The following is an 11,723-nucleotide window of genomic DNA, read 5'->3' on the forward strand; positions in this document are numbered from 1 at the left end:
CCCTTGGCACAAGCTCCAAATACATCAAACTGGATTCACCTCTAACCCCTCAGGTTTCCTGGGTTTTTCCTAGGAAAGAGTCTCCAGCTGATGAGGGGAAGAAGAAGATGCTCCCTTTTCCCAGCATAGCAGTGAGAGGATGATCCACACCTTGCACTGGCTCCTCCATCCCTCTCAAAATCAAAGTTCAGCTGAAGCACAGCAGATTCTGAGTCCTGCAGACCACGGGGCTCTGTCAGTGATGAAGAGAAGTCTCAGAATTTTGGGCCAGATCTGGAATGACGTGTTTTATACACAGTTTGCTGGGAATGGCCAACTTTTCCCAGCTGGGAGTGGGCAGAGGGTGCTCCTGTAGCCCAGGGCGTCTGTGCATTGTCTGTGACAGCCCTGGCAGTAGCAAGTTGGGCCCTGTATATGAAATATGGTATTTTCACACATCCAGGGAATGCCACAATAAAACAAGGCACTGGTGCAGTTTACGACTGGGCCTCATGCTGAGTCCAATTAAACCTACTGTTTCCAATCAGGTTTAATGTGAGGATAAAGTGAATGCTCCCTGAGATTTGGAGGAGGATAATTTGTCAGTAATAATAAGTGTAGACAAACAGGATGTTCCACAGTGCAGGGGCCTGATTAAAACCAAATGTGTTTCCAGGGATCCTCTCGAAACTCCTGGCAGCCAACGCAGCCAGCCTTGCTTGCAACTTACAGCAGTTCTTTTGCAAAAGCTCGCAGGCTTTGCAATTCTTCCTAAATCCCATGGAAAAAAATCAGAGCCAGGCCATTGGGTCACCCAAGAGCCATCTCTGTGCATTGCTGTTGGTTTTTGAGGGTTTGTTTCAGAGCGTGTTTCAGCTTTATAACCTGTCAATGCAAGGACATCCTAACAGGAAAGAGAAAATATCTTGGATTTTCAGCCTGGCCCTATCCTACTTCCTGACAAGAGCCTGTCTAGCTGGTCCTAACATTGGCAAAAATGCATTTCCTGATCAAAATGAGGTTTTCTACAAGAGGTGAATTCTTTCTTGATGAACTTTACCATAGAAACAAAATCTCCCGTCACCAGACTAAGGTCCAAAAAATCACTTCAGCTTGGTCAAGTTTATTGAAAAGAAACACGGAAAGTTTTAAACTATCCCAGACTTCAGGTTCTAAATTAGACTTGAGATCACACTAATAACCTTTATTTCTTATTTCCTAGAAAAGGATTTTCTCACTTTTTTGGCCAGATGGGAGCCTGGGTACCTCAGTGCTTGTTAGTCAAGTTACAGTCCCTGGGAAATCAGCGGTTACCTGGTGCTTTTGTTTATTAGAGACAACCAGCCTGAGGTCAATGTGCAGAGCACTTAACATACTAACAAACCACTAATTAACCCAACACAGAAGCAGGAGCCCGTGCCCAAAATGTGTCTCTAATTCTCCATCTCTCTGTGCTTCCAGCGGCACAATGGATTGTCCCACTGCTGCAAATTCCAGAAATCTGGATTAGGATGAGGAAAATCTCTGAAATAAATGCAAACCTGGATGTTCTGTACTGCTAATTTTCCCTGTATATAATCACCTTCTTTGGGGTTGTAACTCTCTATTTGAAATTTACATTTTCCATAAGGATGGTTCAAGTTTACTGGAAATTTTCTGTCTGGATCCTCTCTCTCCATCTGCTCTGGTGGCACTTGCTTTTTTCAACAGCACATTATGGGAATCACTGCAATCCTCAAAAATGGGAATTCTGTAGTTCTCAATGCTTTTTTTGTTCCTTATTTCCAATAACATCCTCAGAAACCTCCATTACTTCCTTACATCTCATTTCTTAGTGACTTCTTGTTAGGAAAGTCTGATGAGCTCCTTCCGGTGTCCTCAGGACCAAACATATATTCTTATATTTTAAAATATACTTTATATATAAACACAATTAATAAACCCCTTTCTAAACTATAAACAGGGAGACAACCCCAACATTGGAATCCCAAAGACCATTGTGGGTGAATTCCCATCAAAAATGGAGCACACACAGAAAAAGGTGGAAGTTTTAAAGTGCCAAAATAAATCTCTGATGTGGTTTCGGGGCATGTCCCCAGTGAAGTGGCCTTGCTGGAGAAAGACTGCACAGGCACTGAAGGTTTTCAGTCTCAAATGGATGGAAAACTCTCTCCTTCCTTTCTGCCTGGAAAAAAAAATGCAGGTGAATTCACAGGGTTGAAGAGGCCTGGAAGAAATCAAACTTTGGAAGAAGATGTTTTGAGGTACTTGAAGATTTCTATGTCTCTGGCATAAAAAAAAATAGAATTTCCACAAAATTGGGAATTGAGATGGGAAAATGGCACCAAAAACACATCCTGGATGGGAGCATGGATTGAAAAAGGCCCCAAAACAGGGATGCCAATATGACACAGTCATGCCTGACTTTTTCCTGACAGAAGTGACAGTGGCAAAGATTTCCTTCCAAACAGCAGCAACTTCTCCAGAGAGCCCTCGACGTCTCTAAGCAAAGCTGCCCCAGACAAATAAACCATTTGATTTAATTTAGAGCCACAGCTTGTTCCCAGGGAAGGGTAATTGGATCCGTGGCAGGGAGCTGGGAAGGGGGCCTGGGATGAAACAAAGGAGGCAGCTCTGCTGCTTGGGATACTTCTGTTCTCCAGTGGAAATTTCTTATGGAACAGAAGGGAACAGAACCCCTTCTCCAAACAGCAGGGTAGTTTCTGTGACCTAATTTCCTGCCACTGTTCCTTCTCCTCTGATATTGGGGAAGAACGCTGGTTTTCTCCTCCTACAACTAACCAAACAAAGCTTGGAATGAGTGGGAATGTTTAATGCCAAAAGCCTGCAGAAGGAGAGCTGCTCTGGCCTGGAGACCTTTGCAAACAGAAGGTGAAAGCAGGGTTATAATGTGATTGTTTCTGCTGCTGCAGCTTCCAGGCTTGGTGCATCCAGCTGTTCTGAGAACTTCCCTGGAGTGGTGAGGGGCTGGGAAAGAGGAGAAGCTGCCTCGGAGCTGAGAAGGGTCTGGAGCAGCAGGAGAGGCTGAAGGAGCGGGGAAAAGGGCTCAGCTTGGAGAAAAGGATGTTCAGGAGAGCCCTCCTGGCCCTGCACAGCTCCTGCCGGGAGGGGACAGCCGGGGGGTCGGGCTGTGCTCCAGGGAACAGGGACAGGAGCAGAGGGAACGGCCTCAGGCTGGGCCAGGGCAGGCTATATAAAGATAAAAAGATATATATATATATATAGGCAGATATAAAGAAGATTTCCTCTCAGAAAGGGTTACTGAGCATTGGAACAGTCTGCCCAGGGCAGTGGTGGAGGGATCTAAAGGTTGTAAAGGTGTCACAGGTGGGGACATGGGTTAGTGGTGGCCATGGCACTGCTGGAGTTGGACTCGATGACCTGAGAGGTTTTTTCCAACCCAGATACCTATGTGGTTCCATGCTTTCCCTCCTTCCTGACTCCAAAGTCGAAGAGCTTTGGAGGAGGAGAGGTGGGGTTTCAGCTGTTGGCCATTGTTCCATGCTGGCTCTGGGTGGGACACCTCCCACAGGTGCCCGGTAAAAGTGATCCTTGGTGCCTGGTGTGGGCTGGGAGGTGGCACTGAGTCCTGTGGTGCCAGGGGGTGGTGGCAGCCCCGCGGGTGGTACCATGGGCAGTGTGCCCATCACATGGTGCTCTTCGATGAGTGAAAACCTGACATTAAATGACAAAAAAAACGGGGGAGGAAATTAAAAAATATCCCATCCCAACACATGGCCACAGGCTGATCTTGGGACTTGCAAAGAGCCTGGAAAAATCATATCAGTGTATGAATCTGATTTGAATCTTCTTGGGTCTTCCTGACCCAGAGTAACTCAACAGTGACCTTTTCTTGGGCTGTCACCATTTTGGAACAGCTGTGGAGCAGAGCTACTTGGATATATCCACAAGATAAAGCATTTACGGTTTTGTTTTGGGGGTTTTTTTTTGGGTTTTTTTCTGTTTTGGGATTGGTAGAGAAGTAATAACACTTGTTTGTGGTGTTGTTTGATGGGATTTTTAACATTTGAATGGAAGTTATCACTATTTTCCTCTTTCCTTCTCCCCATTGCACGTCATTAAACACTCAGCTCTGGACTGCTCTTCCCCACACTTCTCAGATGTGTCATTTACTCTGTTGAAAAGAAAGAAAAATCCACAGCTATTCAGGATAAAAAAACAGTTGTTTGAAATTCTAAGGCATAATATAAACATTTCCCTCAAAGTTGGACTTCCTTTTTCTAAGCAAGTGCTGTCACTATCATTGCTTTAAATCTGGGCAGAGTTCTTGTAACTTTATATACTTGTTTTGTAACTGTGAATGGCTTAAAATTCATATTGAGCAAGGTAGGAAGCAAATTGGAGATGTTTTTTCTTCTTTTTTTCATTGATTGTTTAAATTTCATACCCTGAATAATGGAGCTGGTCCTGTTCACAAGACTATTTTCTCATTTTATGTTCCTCCCCTAAAATGAGTGCTCAGTGCTAATTATTTTAGGAAGATAACTTTTAATAAGATCCATACAGTAATAAAACATAATCAAAATATATTAACTCTTCTTTAGCCCTTTGCTTTAGTCTGGAATTATCTCTGCCTTTTCATGCCTGGAAAATGAAAACTATGTTATAAAATATTCAGCTTTCTTCCCACGAGACAAAAAGATGTTTACTCCAGAAGGTTTCTGTTTCAGGTCGTGATTTTAAATTTATTTTAAATAAACCTGGGGAGGTGTTGAGGAGCTGCTCAGCAACGTGCTTGGCGGGGATGGAAGTTGCATTTAAAGCTATTTTCCTGATTTTTTTTCCAAAGGAAATTGCTCTGGGAGTCCACTAGAGGGTCCAGCTCGGAGCAGGCTGCAGCCTCTGGGTGAGGCAGGTGGAGCAGAGCCCCTGCCCCGGCTGGATGCTGCTCCAAGCCCATCCCCAGGTGAGAAAACACCTCCGGGCGGAGAAAGGGAGGAGATCAGTCGGGAAATTCATCCCAACCAGCGTCAGAAAAGGGTCACTTGTTCCTTAGTTCAGTTAATTCGGAGATGGGCGTTTATGGGAAACAGAATTACTGCTCCTTCTCTTTGCTCATTTCTTCTCCCTTCTCGTTCCCTGGGAAGCTCTCTGGACTGTTAAAAATCATTTTTTTTTGTTTAGTTTTGAGCATTTTTCTTGCAACTCAAGGGATAAATAAATAAATAAATAAATAAAATGAAATTATATATACACACACACACACATACATATATACATATATACATACATACATATATACATATATACATACATACATATATACATACATATATACATATATACATACATACATACATACATACATACATACATACATACATACATATATACATATATACATATATACATATATACATATATACCTATATACCTATATACCTATATACCTATATACATATATACATATATACATATATACATATATACATATAATCACCTGGAGCCTTTGGAATTCCAGCTGGCTTGAGCTGCACTCAGCAAGTCAGCCTGAAATACAGAGTGGCAGCAAAATTTATGTCTTACCTCCGGGTTTCTTTGTTTGGTTGGTTTTTGGTGGGGTTTTTTTTGCACTTTTTTGTTTGGAAAGCACAGAATTATCTGAAATGGACCTTTCTGTGGGGGCTAACATGATCTAACACGGCAAGGGGCCCTCAGGGTCGCTGTGGATCCCAAACTGGGATGGCAATAAACCACTTATTGGCCCATTTAGCACCTTGGCCAAGAAGAAAAGCAGAAGAGGACCAGAAAAGGAGTGGATTTTATGGGAGCACAGAATGGAGCTGTTGGATGCCCTCGGGAATGCCATTTTGGGCAAGAAAACCCTATTGTAGCTCAATTTTACTGATCAGTCTCCTGTCTTACAGCCCTGGGAGTGTTAAATAAACACGGGGAGAAAACAGATGGACCCCATGGGGGACAAATGTGGGCACGGGGAGGGGGAGCAGCCCCACACTGTGCCCACCTCCTTTGGTACCTCAGTTTCCAGAGCTCTCAAGGGACACCTTGGAAGGTTTGACCTAAAAAAATCTCACGGTGCCCCCAAATCTCAGCGCCACGTGTGGTAGGAGGATGCTCGGTTGTGGCTGGCACGGCTCTGCTGAGGAAGCTGAGGAGATTCCTGCCCCCAAATGAGTGAGATTGCAGCAGATTGTTTGCATTGCTGCCAACACCTGACATCAATTGGCCAAAACCAGCTGCAATCCAACTGGAATATTGTTTTATCCAGAGATTTCATCTCTTTCTCGCTTAACTCAGTGACAATAATTTCCCCCTGTTTACTGGGGCTCTGGATTTTGGTTTCATCCTGGGGACAGGGAGATGCTATCCACAGCTTTATCCTCAGAGCTGACAGCTCCTGAGGAAAACCTACTTGTAAAGTGGTTCCGTGACACTGGGATTAGGTTTAGGTTAGGAGATTCCTGCTCCTGCCTGAGCCCTGAATTCTGTGTGCCATACCATGGGGAATTCTGACTTGTCTTTCACAGGAATTATTCACTCTGCTACTGCCCTGCATTCTGCTGCCAGCATGTTGGAATTTGTGGCATTGGTGATTCTAAGATTGTAGAAAGTCTCTGTCTTTTAGCTTTGTTGCTTAAGAAGAAGTCATAATTCACCTGTGCTGGTTTCAAGGTTGTTTATTCTGTTTATCTCTAACATGTTCTGCTGCCCTGCCGCAGCTCTGTCCTGCAGGGCAGCGTGTGGGGCTCTGCCCTCAGTGGGATGGTACAAACATTAAATACCACAAACTACCTGTGCTGGATTTACAATAACGTGCCACTATCTGTCACCTACGTTGGACAGTGTGTCCCCAGCCTGAACCAACAGAAAAATGCCAACACCACAGTGAAACATGGAGGGCATGAAGAAGGAGAAAAAGGACAAGGCACACCCAATTTCCTCCATCTTGTCCCCTTTGGACCCCTCATCTAGAATCCTAAAATTTTATTTTTGCACCCGTGCCACACTTAATTATTACTTATATCAAACAGTCAGAGCTGGTAATTCATCCTGTAAGATTGAAAACTCTTTTCCATGGACAGAGATCACAGCCAGTGTCTCTGGGGGCTCTGTCCAGGGGGGTTCCTGACCCCTGCCAGGGTTCCAAGGCAGACAGAGGGAAGCCCTGGATTCCCACACCAGCAGAATTGGCATGTTTTATGGACAGATCCACAAGTGCACCCTTCTGTACATGCACAATTTCAATGGAGAGAGCAGGCTCGGATTGCAGCAATCCCCATTTGAAAATGCAGCTTGGAAGGATGATTATTTTCCTTCCTCCTGCACCAAAGCTTCCATTTTTCTCCAACCCCCACCACTCCAAAGGCCAGGCCCCAGACAGGGCTGGGAGCTTTGCTTATGTTAAATAAAAAACACAGAGAGCTGTTCAGAAAGGATCAATAACAAATGATCCTTTACCAGGGTGCTCAGCCTTCCCTTTGAAAGAAGTGCTAAAATTTCCATCGACTTCAGCAAGAACCAGAGATTTACCTGCGAGTCAGCGTGGCTTTGGTCTGAACACAGCAGGCTGGGATGTAAATAAAGCTGTGGTTTAATCCTGCACTCTGCCACTGAAGTTGCACCTTGAATAATCCTCCTTTTTCTTTTTTTTTTTTTTTCTTCCCTAGTACCTCACTTTCCTCACCTATAAAAATGAAAACAAACGTTGCTGGTTTTCATATTAGACTTCAAAACTAGAAAATAATTAGGTTAAATAGCAGAATGTCTTTCTAGTTACCTCCCGGATTTGTTTTTTTCCTGCTGTTATTACTTTTATTAAAATCTGCTCTTTTTGGTCTCTACTCCCCTGCAATCCACTCGAGCATCCTTAGGTTGATAAAACTCTACTAAGGAGAAAAATGAGGATCCAGGATGAGGAGTTAAATCTTGTCAATCCTAATTAATCCATGCAATTATCCAGCCTCACACCGTGGATTTGACAAGCAGTGCCAGTTCTGAGGGGCTGTCCCAGCTCCTTCCTCGCTGTGACCATCTCCGGGGCCAAGGGGGACTTGCTGCTGAATTTAACTTGAATTTAGCTGGACCACACAGCCCTGACTCAGCATATTCCAACCTCGGTAACAGCTAAAAGGATTGGCTCCTATTTTACATGTATTTTTTTTAATATACATAAACTTACTTTTATGGAGAGCCTGTGTACGTGATCAAAAGATAAACTTCACTGAGAAGAAATGACAGAAAAGACACCCAGGTGTATTAAAAATGGATGTTAAAACCTCAGTCACTCCACCCAGATTATCTTTTATTTGCTTTGCAGGCAAACAGCAAGATTTTAAGGATTTTAATCCACAGAATTACAACCCACCAAACAAAAACAAGGAAAAGGTTTCTCCTGGCACATCAAATCGGGAGTAAATCCTCCCATTCCAAAAGGGACTAAATAAATATTTCCCTCTGGGAGCTGACAGCCCCAGCTAAGGAGGTGAGTGTGGGTTTAATGGTGTGTAGATAAGCCCTTATCTAAAGGATACAACTTCACTTTACAGCCTGCACACTTATTTAACTTATTTACCAACTGCTAATGCCCCGCCTTGGTGGCACTCGTGCCTGGGTGACAACAGCCCCGCTGATCTGGGCTAGGTAGCCCGATTTTACAGTCATGCCCCAAACGGCCCCGAAAAGGAGTTTTTGGTTTAAAAAAACATGATTTACAGGAAAAAAACAAAAGTGTTTTGCTCACTCCAAACGCTGCTCTAAGCGAGCAAAGTTTGCCCCGGGCTCTAAAATCACCGCGCGGCTTCAGCTGAATTTCAGCCGCCTTTGGGAGTTTGTTCGGATTTCTGGGTCAAAGCGACCACGAAGGTGATTTTTTTATTATTTTTTTTTTTCTTTTTATTCTTTTACACAGAAGAAAAGGAGGGGAAAGGCTCTGCAGCCGTGTCCCTGCTGCTGCCGGAGGAGGGATGCTCCCTGCACAGGGACCTCCTCCCAGGTGATGCTGAAGGCACAGAAAAATCTCCTCATGCCGGCGCACAATGGCCACATTGTAATCGCGTCCCTTCCCATCACGTAGGACGTTGGGATCGTTAGTTTTGGCTGGAAATAAAATATATATATATTACACGCAAAGCGCTCTGCTAGCGGGCAGCAAACGCGCGCTGCCGCTGTAATGTTTCTCATTATATTTCCCCTTTGTTCCTAAAAAAAAATGACTGAGTTATTGCATAATGCAGGAACCAAAGAAGAGGGAAAATACAGCAGGAGGATGGGGACGAAGGCAGCCTGTCAGTTTTAAGCGCAAATGAAAGCTCGGTTTCTTTTATAAAGAAATCCCGCTGGAGGACTAACCGTCTGAAAAAAAAATCCAATTTTGACAAGTAAATAATTTGTTTCCTCCCCGTTTCAAAGAGCCTTGAAAAACCTCCAGCACCTAGTCAGAGGATTTATTTAGGCTTTCTCGATTCTTGAGTTTTCCCCCGAATTTTGCGTGCGTGCGTTTTATTAGGTTAATAAAACTCGATTTCCAAGCTTTTGGGCGCCTCGGGGGTACAATGAGCTCGGATGTCAAATGCATCAAGCAGCTAATGAAGGGATTTCAGAGGGCTCCAAAGTGTCCATAGCAGCAATTTGTTGAATCTCATAAAGGTGAAGCCCACTCTGGCTCCAGCGGGTTTTGTCTGACACTTTCCCGGGCGCTCTCACTCCGATTTGCTGGTTTATTCCGATTTTATGTCGTTTTGAAACGCCCCGGTGTCGCTGTCACAGGGATTGAGGGCAAAGCGAGTCAAACCAGCATCCCCAAGCGAGCTCATGCCACTAGAACAGGGCAAGGGAAAGCAGGGGGAAAATCCCAAACCTATCATCATTTACAGGGATTTACCAAAAGGGACCCAGAGGCGAAAACGATGCAGGGGGAAATCCTTATCCGAGGAAAAGCTTTACTGTGTACAGGTCTTGTTGGGAGGGGGGCGGGGGAAGCTGAGTCGTTTTTTTTGTTTTTTTTTTTTTCTTTATTTATTCTTATTTTATTTTCATTTTTAATGGAAAAAAGATCTCTTCTGCCTCCTCTCCTCTCCTCTCCTCTCCTCTCCTCTCCTCTCCTCTCCTCTCCTCTCCTCTCCTCTCCTCTCCTCTCCTCTCCTCTCCTCTCCTCTCCTCTCCTCTCCTCTCCTCTCCTCTCCTCTCCTCTCCTCTCCTCTCCTCTCCTCTCCTCTCCTCTCCTCTCCTCTCCTCTCCTCTCCTCTCCTCTCCTCTCCTCTCCTCTCCTCTCCTCTCCTCTCCTCTCCTCTCCTCTCCTCTCCTCTCCTCTCCTCTCCTCTCCTCTCCTCTCCTCTCCTCTCCTCTCCTCTCCTCTCCTCTCCTCTCCTCTCCTCTCCTCTCCTCTCCTCTCCTCTCCTCTCCTCTCCCCTCCCCATCGCTCTCCTTACCTTTTCTTTCCAAAATACATTTCCTTTCTCTTTTTTTTTTTTTGTAGTTTATTTACCTAATTTCCCTTTTCTCCCGCATCCCTCCTTTTTTTTATTTATTTATTTTAATTTTCCAGCTCTCTGCCCTCTCTGGGGCTGAGCGGGGAGCGCGGGGGGTGCCGGTGAGGGATGGAGGGCGGAGCGGTGACTCCGCGGCTCCTCTGGGCTCTCCCCGGGCCGGGCCACTCAATTCTGCCTCCCCTCTTTTATCCCAGATTTTCTCCTCATTCCCCCTCCCCAGCCTGGTGCTGTTTTGGCAAAAGAACAAACCCAAGCATCTCCCCCCTCCCAATCCCAGTCCCGGACCATCCCCCGGCTCCTCTTCCCCCGGGATTGGTGCGTTTATGGAATTCTGGCCAAATGACCTCGCCATTGCCGGTTTTCCTGCTCCTTTTCCATTCCCAGAGTTTCCCTAAAAGCCGAGCAGCGCTGCCGGTTCTCCCCGGCCGGGCTGCGGGAGGTGGGAAAGGCGCTCCTGCCAAGGGGCCGCTGGAAAACCGTGCTGGCAGCTCGCTCTGACATTGCTTCCCAGCTCTTCTCGGCCGCCAAATTAAAGATTTCATCATGATAGTAATAATAAAAAATATAATTTAAAATTAGAGGGTTTTTTGAAGCCGCTGCTTCCGCTGGGAGGACACCCAGAGTCCTCTGTAACGCTCAGGCACGGGAGAGATGGGGATGGAGGAGTGGGGGGACACCAGAAACACGGACAGGGAGAGATGGGATGGAGAGGGACTGGGGGGGACATCCAAAACCCCGGGCAGGGAGAAATGGAGATGGAGAAGGAGTGGGGGGACACCAGAACCCTGGGCAGGGAGGGATGGTGATGGAGGGGGACTGGAGGGACACACCCAGAGCCCCGGAAAGGGAAATATGAGGATGGAGAGGGAGTGGGGGGACAGCCAGAACCCTGGGCAGGTACAGATGGTGACAGAGAAGAAGTGGGGGGACACCAGAGCCCCAGACAGGGAGAGATGGTGATGGAGAAGGAGTGGGGGGACATCCAAAACCCCGGGCAAGGAGAAATGGAGATGGAGAAGGAGTGGGGGGGACACCAGAACCCTGGGCAGGGACAGATGGTGACAGAGAAGAAGTGGGGGGACACCAGAACCCTTGGCAGGGAGAAATGGGGATGGTGGGGGACTGGGAAGACCCCGAGAACCCTGGTCAGGGACAGATGGTGACAGAGAAGAAGTGGGGGGACACCAGAGCGCCAGACAGGGAGAGATGGTGATGGAGAAGGAGCGGGGGGACATCCAAAGCATCGCTGCCTCC

The sequence above is a fragment of the Taeniopygia guttata genome, chromosome 11 (genome assembly GCF_048771995.1).
Source record: "Taeniopygia guttata chromosome 11, bTaeGut7.mat, whole genome shotgun sequence".
NCBI lineage: Eukaryota > Metazoa > Chordata > Aves > Passeriformes > Estrildidae > Taeniopygia > Taeniopygia guttata.